This window comes from Schistocerca serialis, chromosome 7 (assembly GCF_023864345.2).
Source record: "Schistocerca serialis cubense isolate TAMUIC-IGC-003099 chromosome 7, iqSchSeri2.2, whole genome shotgun sequence".
NCBI lineage: Eukaryota > Metazoa > Arthropoda > Insecta > Orthoptera > Acrididae > Schistocerca > Schistocerca serialis.
Window position 1 is genome coordinate 430,988,942 of NC_064644.1, and position 13,045 is coordinate 431,001,986.

Consider the following 13,045-nt stretch of genomic DNA (forward strand, 5'->3'; position numbering starts at 1 on the left):
AGCTACACGAACAACACTAACACACTTTGGTGACCGTTCTACCTGTTACAGAATATTACAACTCTAATCAATTACGAATCCGCCGACAATGCGTTCATTTAAGAAGTTACGTTGACATCCAGGCATGTGTTGTGGGTGCTTCACATTTTTCTACAGACATTGTATATCTGTTTGCAAGTCACAACCGTGATACCATCGGACACTTGAGACAGTTGTTTACTTACTTATTTTTCAGGTTAGTAATATATGTACCAAGACTGGCTGAAATTGTTTCAGCCGCTGCGTATTTTCCACCCACAACCTTACCCCAGGCCTGCAGATGGTGTCTTATACCCAGAGTAGTCATTCTGGAAGTACACCAAGTGTATTCTGTATGTGGCTGAAAGTGCTCTAGTTGCAAACCATCAATACAGGAGAACAGCTAGATTCCGCCTTTCTAGATCTAGAAAAATCACCAAACACTGTCCCATATCATCTAATACAAACTCAAAAAAAAAAAAAAAAAAAACAAGAGAGAGATTACAGTTGTGCGTTCCATCGACAACGAGTTCATTGGAGCACAAGCTTGGATTAAGGAGGAATAGGAAGGAAAATCGGCCGTGCCCTTTTCAAAGGAATCGTCCTAGCATTTGCCTTAAACGATTTAGGGTTATCGCGCAAAACAGTCTAGATGCCCGAACGGCGATTGAAACCATCGTCCTCCAGAATGCGAGTCCAGCATACTAAGTACTGCACCACCTCACTCGTCTGCTAACGAAGAGACCCTCATATGGATTATATTGTCAAATATATGCGATTAATAGAACCCGGTATGTTACACTAGATGGTGAATGTTCTACAGAAATAAAGTAACATCAGGTGTGACTCAAGCATGCATACTAGGCCTAATGCTTTCAATGTGCATAAACCATTTATCAGGTAGGACCAAAAGGACTACAAGGCTGTTCGATGATGATGCTGTTGTATTCTGGAAAGTGACGTCATTGGACGCTCATAAATAAATTATAGTGGCATGGGCTACATTTCAACATTTCTACTTATCGTAATGAATGGCAGCTATTTCCAATGTGGACAAGGGCAAGATAATGCCTGTAACAAAGAGAAATAACCCTAAAATATTACGTTACAAGAGTTATGGCAAACATCTGGAGCATTCACATTGAAGTATAATACTAGAATCAGTGTGAAATAGCAAACACGTAAAATCAGTGTTGGAGAAGCCGAAAGTCTTAGAGAAGGTGAATGGAAGACTTTGATTTGTTGGAAGGAGTGTGGAAAAATACGGTGTATGTGTAAAAGGAATAACATACGAGATGCTTGTGTCACCAATTCTGCACAAGTGTTGTAGGTTTGGAGTCTTCTCTCCAGAAGGCATGATACCGCACATGGATGAAATTCAGGAGCCCTTAGGACAGTAACCGGTCATACCAAAGTGTAACAGTAGTTCTCAGGGATCTTATAATACAATATGTGGAAGAAAGAAGACATTCTCGTCGCGAAACACTGTTGGGTGGACGTGTTTTTGCAGAAGACCATGCGACCATTACGCCATCATACTTATCGCGCATGGATATGCACGTTCCTGCGCAGTATAAAAACGCACTCCACAAAAAACATTTTACTGGTCTTTCTTCAGTTTTCTGTAATGTTGCCAGCATAGTGGCTTGTCTGCCTGTTGAATGTCTGCTTAGATATTCCAGTTCTGGTTCTAAGTCTCGGGTGCATGTTATATACATCCTTATTTAGAGATCCCCTTTCGACAGCTGTTTATACATATCCTTATCCTTCAAAACATTTCTTTATAATTTCGTTACGTACATACACAACCAAGTCGGAGAGATTATCCTTGTCTCATCCCTCTACCGCCTCCGCTTTTATTTGTTGTCTCTCCTCAAATTCGTGATTCATGGAAAGGTTCTTAATTAGCCTTATTTATCTTCAGTTGACTCCATTTTCTCCTAAAATTTGAAAGGTCTTGTCCCATTGAACATTAATGTGGAGAGGTTTGGAATTTAATGCAGGACGTTGGCACCTGGTGATCGGGAACTTCACGCCACCACCTCTCCACCCCTTACCGCCCATATACTGGTGTTGAAAATAGCTTGCAGCGCCAAGATCAGGTGTATCTCCGAGTTCAGCGCCACTGAACAGTCGTCCTTTAGCGACCCCAGCTACGGAGGCGACTATGGGTACCTTGGGTACCACTACTGTCGTTAAGGAGTCTCTCCGTCACAGTACACGTTCAAAATGTTTAAGCCAGGAAGGATAAGAGGTTTTTTCGCCACGGACACGATCTAAATGTTTAAGAAAGAAAGGAAACCTCTAGAGACGGACCACAAGCTTGAGTCTTTTCAGAAATGGGGAACGTAATTGAAAGTGCCATTTCGAGGGTACGATCTCGGCACTTGCCGGCAACGACTTAGGAAAACCACAGAGAACCTAAATCAGTATGATCGGACGCAGACCTGACCCGTCGTCCTCCCGAATGCGAGTACGCCTGCCAAAGACGAATCGTACTTTATACATTGGGCCAACTTCATCGGTACTGCTAAAAATTTGTTAAAAGAGTTACAGGTTTCAATATCAGTAATGAATTTACGACCTGTTAGTTGCTCTCTATACTTCACTGGTAATGAGATCACATGCACAGTGCTAAGTTTACCGGGTGATCAAAAAGTCAGTATAAATTTTAAAACTGAATAAATCACGGAATAATGCAGATAGATAGGTACAAATTGACACACATGCTTGGAATGACATGGGGTTTTATCAGAACCAAAAAAGTACAAAAGTTAAAAAAATGTCCGACAGATGGCGCTTCATCTGATCAGAATAGCAATAATTAGCATAACAAAGTAAGACAAAGCAAACATGATGTTCTTTACAGGAATGCTCAATATGTCCACCGTCATTTCTCAACAATAGCTGTAGTCGAGAAATAATGTTGTGAACTGCACTGTAAAGCATGTCCGGAGTTATGGTGAGACATTGGCGTCGGATGCTGTCTTTCAGCAACCCTAGAGATTTCCGTCGATCACGATACACTTGCGACTTCAGGTAACCCCAAAGCCAATAATCGCACGGACTGAGGTCTGGGGACCTGGGAGGCCACGCATGACGAAAGTGGCGGCTGAGCATGCGATCATCACCAAACGACGCGCTCAAGAGATCTTTCACGCGTTTAGCAGTATGGGGTGGAGCGACATCCTGCATAAACATCGTACGTTCCAGCAGGTGTTTATCAGCCAGGCTGGGGATGATGCGATTCTGTAACATATCAGCGTACCTCTCACCCGTCACGGTAGCAGTTAAAAAACCAGAATCACGCATTTCTTCGAAGAAAAAAGGCCCAATAACGGCAATAAATCCAACCCATACCGTGACTTTCTCGTCGTGCAGTGGAGTTTCCACGACAGTTCTAGGATTTTCGGTAGCCCACATTCTGCAGTTTTGAGCATTGACAGACCCTCTGAGCGTGAAATGAGCTTCGTCGGTCCACAACACGTTACTCAACCAATCGTCATCTTCCGCCATATCTTGAAACGCCCACACCGCAAATGCCCTCCGCTTCACTAAATCGCCAAGTAACAGTTCATGATGCTGATGGATTTTGTAAGCCTCAGTGCCAACCAAACAGTAGTGTATGGAATGCCGGTGCGACGTGCGACTGCACGAGCGCTGACTTCCCCGTGCATAGACGAACCCGCTACAGTCTCCATATCTTCCTGAACTGTCTCAGCAGCATTACGCCTTGTGCTCGGTCGGCCACTACGGGGTCTATCGTCTACACAACCCGTGGCTTCGAACTTCGAAATCATTCTTGCCACAGCTGCATTTGTCAACGGACCTTTACTCGTTCGAATCCCCTTCCTATGGCGATAGGATCGTAACGCTGAACTAACACATTCCCCATTCTGATAATACAGCTTCGCTAAGAGCTGGCGCATCTGATTCTCTCTCTCATTACAGCTCCTTTTATACGCGATTGTCATGCGCAGTCACTGACGTTTTGCTGTCCAGCACCATCTGTCGGACATTTTGTGAACTTTGTTTTTTTTTTTTTTTTTTTGGTTCTAGTGAAACCCCATGTCAATCCAAGCATGTGTGTCAATTTTTACCTCTCTATCTACATTGACTTTTTGATCACCCGGTATATACTGACTTTTTGATCACCCGGTATATACTGGAAAAAATCATGGTCAGTGTTTTCTAGGACACAAAGTAGATTTGCCTTTATCGGGTTCGTTGCGAAATTGAAAACAGCAATTCGTGAATCCAGAACCTACTGACTGGAAAACGTTCACGACCACAACGCCCGACAGGTGGATTCACCTTGTTTTGTACTCTAGATGTGATCTTGGGAGTGCTGACGAAATGAGGGTCAGTTCCTGCGCCTGCGACTTACAAAGGACGCGTTTGCGGCCTCCTATTGACTAGCGTCATATTCTCCGGAGCCAAAGTCGTGTACAGTGCACAGTCAACGCGTAGGGGCGGCCTTTAGAGCGCCGCTAAGCTTCCAGTCAATGGCAGGAGCTCCGATCCAGTCGGTAAAACTGCAATTTGCTCTCGGATGACAGGCGCAAACAGTATCTCCCGAACTTAAATCTGAAAATCCGTCCTTTACGAGCGCTCGGATCAGGGGTTAATCCGCCTCACTTAAAGGCCGGCGCTACGTCCTTGTTGCGCTCTCCTTTCACCAATTAAATTTGCTAATCCCGGGATTACCGCTCGCCTGATGTATAAAGTCGGCGCGGGCTAAGCCGCCTCGCTCCTTTCCGACGCTTCGCGACTGCCGCGTAATTTTTTACGACTCGCCGGCGGCCTAATCGTCCCTGCGCGGACCGGACGCCGGCAAACAAGAGGGCACAGCCGCCGCCGCCGCCGCCGCCGGCAAAAAGGACGCCGACTTCCAGCGGACTCAGCGGATACCGACTACACAGGTAATCCTCTCTTACTACTGCCCACGCGTCGCGCGATGCGAGGCGGGAGCGCGCTCGGCCAAATTTCTACGTACACACAATTCGCTTCTCTAGCGTTTCTCGTAATCCTCTATAACTCTTTCTACGGAAGATCTATGAACTGAATCTGTACTGTAATTCTACGAGTCGCTATTTACTGTATAGGAGGTTAGATTTATAACTCAGGTAAGAAAGTCAATAATTCCTTTGACGTTCTGGAACATTCCGTTGGTGCTTGAACGAACATAGACATATTAAAAATTGAAATACGCAGTATTGATGTTCCACAATAATACTTATTCTATAGTTCGCGATGGTTCGGCTTTCCGCTTTAAAAGGACGTCAGTCTAGTAGAACTCGAAGACTGGAAACGAAAGACTCCACCTTCGCTTAACGTGCTCTGAACATGTGTCATACTTGTAATACACTGATGGAATAAAAATCGCAATATCAAGAAAGAATTGTGCTACATAAACGAAAGTTGGTAGCCGTGTTTTTACATGCCGCGTAAGATTGGCGCTAGTAGCGCCATTTGAGGATGCAAATCAGGTTTGCTTTAAATACAATGGTCGTGAGCGTTAATTACCTTTGAGATTGGACTTGGTGAGTTGATGTTGGTCAAGGATGCCTTTAAGGCGACAAAGAAGTCATTATCAACACCTCACTGAATTTGAACTATGTCGCGTAACAGGGTTACGAGAAGCTGGATGTTCCTTCTGCGGTAATGCAGAAATACTTGGCAGGAATGTAGCTACTACACACTGCTGCTGGCAGCAGTGGTCACGAGAACATATGGCCGCACGAAGGCCGGGTTCCAGACGGCAACGTGGCGCTACCGAGAGGGAAGATTGTTGTGTTCGTCGTACGGCTCTCGCGCATCTTATTGCATCTACAGCATCATTCTGAGCAGCAGTGACTTTTTTTTCGTCTACAATTGCGATTTGGTCTGTTACCTAGTGCTAAGAGCAGACCGAAACTAAGCAGTTCTACAGTGACACAACGAACTGTCATAAATCGATTACTTCAAGGACAGCTCCGAGCCAGATGCCCTGTAGCGTGCAATCCACTAACTCCAAACCACAGCCATTTGCGACTTCAGTGGTACAAAACGAGAGCTCATTGGAAAAATGTACAAATGTGTATGAATTCCTATGGGACCAAACTGCTGAGGTCATCAGTCCCTAGACTTACACACTACTTAAACTAACCTACGCTAAGGACAACATACACACCCATGCCCGAGGGAGGACTTGAACCTCCGGCAGGAGTGGCCGCACGATTCGTCACATGGCGCCTCTAACCGCGCGGCCACTCCGCGCGGCAGAGCTCATTGGAAGGCAGGGTGGAGGTCTTTTTTGTTTCCTGGTGAAAGGTGGTTCTGGATAATAATGTGGGGAAGGCGAAACAAAGACTGCGCTTTGTTGGTAGAACACTTAGAAGATGCGACAAACCCACTAAAGAGACAGCCTACATTACACTTGTCCGTCCTCTGCTGGAATATTGCTATCTTACCAGGGTGGATTGACGGAGGACATCGAAAAAGTGCAAAGAAGTGCAGCTCGTTTCGTGTCATCGCGTAATAGAGGTGAGAGTGTCACTGATATGATACGCGAGTCGGGGTGGCAGTCAGCGAAAGAAAGGCGGTTTCCTTTGCGGCGAGATCTATTTACGAAATTTCAATCACCAACTTTCTCTTCCGAATGCGAAAATATTTTGTTGACAATCACCTACGTAGGGAGAAATGATCATCATAATAAAATAAGAGAAATCAGAGCTCGAACGGAAAGATTTAGGTGTTCCTTTTTCCCACGCGCCATTCGAGAGTGGAATGGTAGAGAAATAGTATGAGAATGGTTCGATGAACCCTCTGCCAGGCAATTAAGTGTGAATAGCAGAGTAGCCATGTAGATGCAGATGTGCCTTGTTGCCAGTGATAGTCAGGTTAGTAGGAAGCCAGTTGAGGGCATGAAACCACACAACGGACCTACATTTGATGTAATGGTCTGGGGAGCGATTTTACATGAGAGCAGGAACACTCTCACTGTACGCGAATCAGGCGATTCAATCTATCGCGCTGCCATTCGTGAACAGCATTCCAGGGTGTTTTTTCTAACAGGTTAACGCTCGTCCACATACCACTGTTGTAACCCGAAATAATTTACAGAGCGTCGACCTGTTGCCTTGGTCTGCTCCGTCACCATATCTGAGTCGAGCGAATATCGCACATCATCGGACGACACTCTATCATCTTCTACAACCAGTATTAACCATCTCTGTATTGACCGACCAAGTGCAATAGGTATGTGTCTCCATCTCACAAACTGATTATCTGGCATCTGTACAAGACAATGAATGCATGTTTGCTTGCTTGCATTAAACATTCTCGTGGTTACGCCAATTATTAATGTGCCAGCATTTCAAATTTGCAATGGCTTATCGTGGGCTCACATTAACCTCTGAACTTGCTAAGTTCATCACTTAAATATGGTACCTAGACAAATATGGTCCCGAAATTTTACTACTTTACATTAATTTTTGGTGTTGCGATTTTTTTCCATCGAGTGTTAAATGTGATGTAGTGCATTGAGCAAATATAGGCAGAAACAAACATTACTTGAAATTATGGCTATCATTGAACACCATTCACAGAGTCCCAACTTAATACTTTGTAATGAAATACACTTCCATTTTTCATCCTTGGTAAATAGGCAGCAGCCATAAGCTATAATGCTTGCTGTAAACTGTTCCCTGCCCACATTCCACTGACTCCTCCCGCGTCTCTATCCATCCCTTCACCTGCGCAGTCTTTGCTGCCTCTTCATCACATTCACAAGTTATTTTGTGTGGTGTCACCGCCAGACACCACACTTGCTAGGTGATAGCCTTTAAATCGGCCGCGGTCCGTTAGTATACGTCGGACCCGCGTGTCGCCACTATCAGTGATTGCAGACCGAGCGCCGCCACACGGCAGGTCTAGTGAGACGTCCTAGTACTCGCCCCAGTTGTACAACAGACTTTGCTAGCGATGCTACACTGACAAATACGCTCTCATTTGCCGAGACGATAGTTAGCATAGCCTTCAGCTACGTCATTTGCTACGACCTAGCAAGGCGCCATTACCAGTTATATTGAGATTGTAATAATGTCTAAACAAGAGCGATGTTCTCCAATTTTGGATTAAAGTTAAGTAGTCCAAGAACTACGTTCTTTTCGTTATAGGATAATTACTTTACCTTGTTCCAGACCTCACGCCAATCTGCGTGAGCTTAAAAGCGTGCATTTCGGCCTCCTCTGCCAACACTTCATTTTGCCCGTATAAGTATAGTACCCGCGCCAACACTCGCTTGTGTACTCTTTTGACTTGCACATTTTTATACTTCTAATCACTGAGTACAGTTCACAACTCCCTTCTGTTATCATTAAGCTTCTGTTTTTTATATAGACATATAGCCGTAACAGGTTATATATCTTTGGCAAAATAATCTTTGTACTTTCGTTGATGTTGTGTGGCCTCTGTTTATCGTATGTTGTCCGAGGATGGGTTAGGAAGCCGGTTCACAGCGAATTGTAGAATAAATATTATTGTGGAGCATTGATACTGTATCTTTTAGTTTTCAAATTGCTTTTAAACTAAAAATATACAATTATTGTAAAAGTAGCTTCCTTGAACGACTACACTATCTCATCAAGTGTCTGGCCCTGTTAGTAGACATTACTATGAGGTGTGTCCACGTTTTGCATTTATGGCGGCTTGAAGTGTTCTGGGGACATTTTCAGTGTGGTGTCTGTATGTCTAAGGAGGGATGGTAGCCCATTTTTCTTTCACCGAAGGTACTGATGTTGGACAAGGGGTCTGGAACGAAGTCTACTTTCTAACTCATCCCAAAGGTCCACTGGTTTCAGAGCGCGGCTCTAGGAGGCCACTTCTTTACGGGAACCTTATTGTCCACAAAGTATTGCGTCAAAGATGCTGCTTCATGACATGCTGGATTGTCATGCCGATACAGTCATTGTCTCCGATGTGTTCCCCCACTACACGCTTACACAGTGCGGTAGAATATGTTCGTATCCTTTAGTATCTGGAGTTTCCGTACGTGGAATAGGACGACCACACACTAGTCACGAAAAGCACCCCCAAAATCAGTGTGGGATCCGTACCAGGTCGGGTTGACAGAGGAGATAGAGAAGATCCAAAGAAGAGCGGCGCGTTTCGTCACAGGGTTATTTGGTAAGCGTGATAGTGTTACGGAGATATTTAGCAAACTCAAGTGGCAGACTCTGCAAGAGAGGAGCTCTGCATCGCGGTGTAGCTTGCTGTCCAGGTTTCGAGAGCGTGCGTTTCTGGATGAGGTATCGAATATATTGCTTCCCCCTACTTATACCTCCCGAGGAGATCACGAATGTAAAATTAAGAGAGATTCGAGAGCGCTCGGTGGCTTTTCGTCAGTCGTTCTTCCCGCGAACCATACGCGACTGGAACAGGAAAGGGAGGTAATGACAGTGGCACGTAAAGTGCCCTCCGCCACACACCGTTGGGTGGCTTGCGGAGTATAAATGTAGATGTAGATGTAGAAAGCAACCAAAAAAGCATGCCAAATTCAGAAGAACGCAAAATCCCCAAGACTGGCTAAGTTTCACGGAAGTTCGAAACTTAGTGCGGACATCAATGCGAGATGCTTTTAATAGTTCCCACAATGAAATATTGTCTCAAAAAAAGCCCAAAGAGATTCTGGTCGTATGTAAAGTACACCAGTGGCAAAAAACAGTCAATACCGTCACTGCGTGACAGCGATGGAAATGTTACCGATGATGGTGCCACTAAAGCGACGTTACTAAATACAGATTTCCGTAATTCCTTCACGAAAGAATACGAAGTAAATATTCCAGACTTCGAAACCAGAACAGCTGTTAGCACGAGTGACATAAAAGTAGATATCCTAGGTGTTGCGAAACAACTCAAATCACTTAAGGAAGGCAAGTCTTCCGGTCCAGATGGTATACCAACCAGGTTCCTTTCAGAGTATGCAGACGCAATAGCGCCTTGCTTAGCAATCACATACAACCGCTCACTTGACGAAAGGTCTGTTCCTAAAGACTGGAAAGTAGCACAGGTCACACCAATAATCAAGAAAGGAAATAGGAGTAACCCATTGAATTACAGACCCATATCACTGACCTCAATTTGCAGTAGGATTCTGAAACATATACTGTACTCGAACATTATGAATCACCTTGAAGAAAATGACTTATTGATACATAACCAACACGGATTTCAGAAAATATCATTCTGGTGCAACACAGCTAGCTCATTATCCCCATGAACTAATGAGTACTGTCGACAAGGGATCTCAGATCGAATCTATATTCCTGGATTTCCAGAAGGCTTTTGATACTGTTCCTCACAAGCGATTATTAATCAAATTTCGTGCATATGGAGTATCGTCTCAGTTGTGTGACTGGATTCGTGATTTCCTCTCAGAGAGGTCACAGTTCGTAGTGATAGACGGTAAATCATCGAGTAGAACACAAGTGATATCTGGCGTTCCGCAAGGTAATGTCATAGGCCCTCTGCTGTTCCTGATTTACATAAATGATCTAGGTGATAATCTGAGCAGTCCCCTCAGAATTGCAGATGACACTGTAATTTACCGTCTAGTAAAATCATCAGACGATCAATTCCAATTACAAAATGGCACTAAACAAACAAAAGTGCGAGGTCATCCACATGGGTACTAGAAGAAATCCAATAAATTCTGGATGTACGATAAATCACACAAATCTAAGGGCTGTCAATTCGACTAAATACCTAGGAATTACAATTACGAGCAACTTAAATTGGACAGACCACATAGACAATATTGTGGGGAAAGTGAAACAAAGACTGCGCTTTGTTGCCACATCACTTAGAAGATGCGACAAACACTTGTCACTGAAACAAAGGCGGTTTAACTTTGCGGCGATATCTATTTACGAAATTTCAATCATCAACTTTCTATTCCGAATGCGAAAATATTTTGTTGACAACCAACTACGTAGGGAGAAATAATCACCATAATAAAACAAGAGAAATCAGAGCTCGAACGGAAAGATTTTGGTGTTCCTTTTTCCAGCGCGCCATTCGAGAGTGGAATGGTAGAGAAGTAGTATGAAAAAGGTTCAACGAACCCTCTGCCAGGCACTTAAGTGTGAATTGCAGAGTAACGCCGGCCGTTGTGGCCGAGCGGTTCTTGGCGCTTCAGTCTGGCACCGCGCTGCTGTTACGGTCGCAGGTTCGAATCCTGCTTCGGGCATAGATGTGTGTGATGTCCTTAGGTTAGTTAGGTTTAAGTAGTTCTAAGTTCTAGGGGACTGATGACCACAGATGTTAAGTCCCATAGTACTCAGAGCCATTTGAACCATTTTTTTGCAGAGTAACCATGTAGATGTAGATGTACCGCAACACCACCTCCTCCATACGTCTCACTGACAGTACATACGATGATCAGTAACGTTCTCTAGGGTTTCACCAAACCAAAACCCTTCAATATGATTGTCACAGACTGTAGTATGATTCGCCACTCCAAATTTCACCATTCCAGTCACATTGAGTCCAGTGGATCCGCTCTTTACACCACCTCAAGCGTCGCTTAACACTGACCACGGATACGTGTGTGTTACGAACGGCTTTTTTCCTCCCTGTGCTCAGCTACTGTGGTAGGTGGCCTGCTGGTAGCACTTTGGGTCTCATGAATGATTCTTTAATCTGATTTCATCCGATTTTCTGCAGCAACCTCCGCAATTCTCGACTGTCATTTCACGTCAGGACAGAAGATCTGAATGGTCTTGGTTTAGCTACGTGTTGTTCCTTTGCAATTCCACTTCACAATCATATCACCAACAATTGACTTGGATGGCTTTACAAGGGTTGAAAGGTCTCTGATGGATTGGTTACTGAGGTAATATCCAATATCTGGTTCAAGTTCGCTCAGCTCTCCTGACTGACTCACTCTGCTGTTATCCACAACGCAACACTCTCCGCCTCTTTTCATGCTAGTGGGTCCGCCTCTCTTGACATCTAGCAGTCAGTTCCGCATTGCATACGGGTGCTCGAATACTTTTGATCAATTACTGTATATGAAAAATTGCGAACTCCTCCCGAGCAGACCATGAAGGCCCAACGGTACCAACCGGCCGCCATGTCAAACCTCAGCCCATAGGCGTCACTGGATGCGGAAATGGAGGGGCATGTGGTCAGCACACCGCTCTCCCGGCCGTATGTCAGTTTCCGAGACCGGAGCGGCTACATCTCAATCAAGTTGCTCCTCTGTTTGCCCCACAAGGGCTGAGTGCACCTCGCTTGCCAACAGCGCTCGGCAGACCGGATGGTCACCCATCCAAGTGCTAGCCCAGGCCGACAGCGCTTAACTTCGGTGATCTGACGGGAACCGTTGTTACCATTGCGGCAAGGCCGTTGGTCGAAAAATAGCGAACACAAGCGCAACAGTGCAATATTGCGTAGTCACTGATGATCCAAGTGCTCTCTCTCTCTCTCTCTCTCTCTCTCTCTCGCTCTCTCTCTCTCTCTCTCTCTCTCTCATTCTCTCCCTGTCTACTTTTTTATTTAGTTTTATCTCAGACGATGGAAAATCTCTCCGAGAAGTAAATTACAAACAGGTTCTATATCCCAATCGTGATCAATGTTTTCGACACACTTGTATTTCCCTTGTTCATTGGGAGGGTACCTGAACCTCCGCTCCCAAAAATTGCCAGTTGGGATTCCTACAGCGATGTTTGGCTGTAAAAAACAGCTCTACAACAATATGAAGAGATTTAAAAATAAGGAAAGGACTGACACGTGTACTTTCGACATGGTTATAGAGCGTACCACTTTACCTTACCTGCACACTAACAGATGTAATTTTATGTCCACTAAGCTTAAAAGTCTTAAGTTGGGACATGTTGTAACAGAATTAAAATAAAAGTAGTTTCATTGACCCTGTTCTGATTATGGTTTTCAGGGGATTCCCTTGGACGAAAGGCAAATACAGGAACTGGGACACCATTATCAAATTTTCCCTATTGGGACCCTCACTGCCCCATTATCGACT

At 44.6% G+C, this 13,045-nt stretch overlaps 1 pseudogene; it reads right to left on the bottom strand.

Annotated features, from left to right (window-relative positions):
- Positions 1-12,295: 12,295 nt before the first annotated feature.
- Positions 12,296-12,413, bottom strand: LOC126413647 (5S ribosomal RNA; annotated as a pseudogene).
- Between the last annotated feature and the right edge of the window lie 632 nt (positions 12,414-13,045).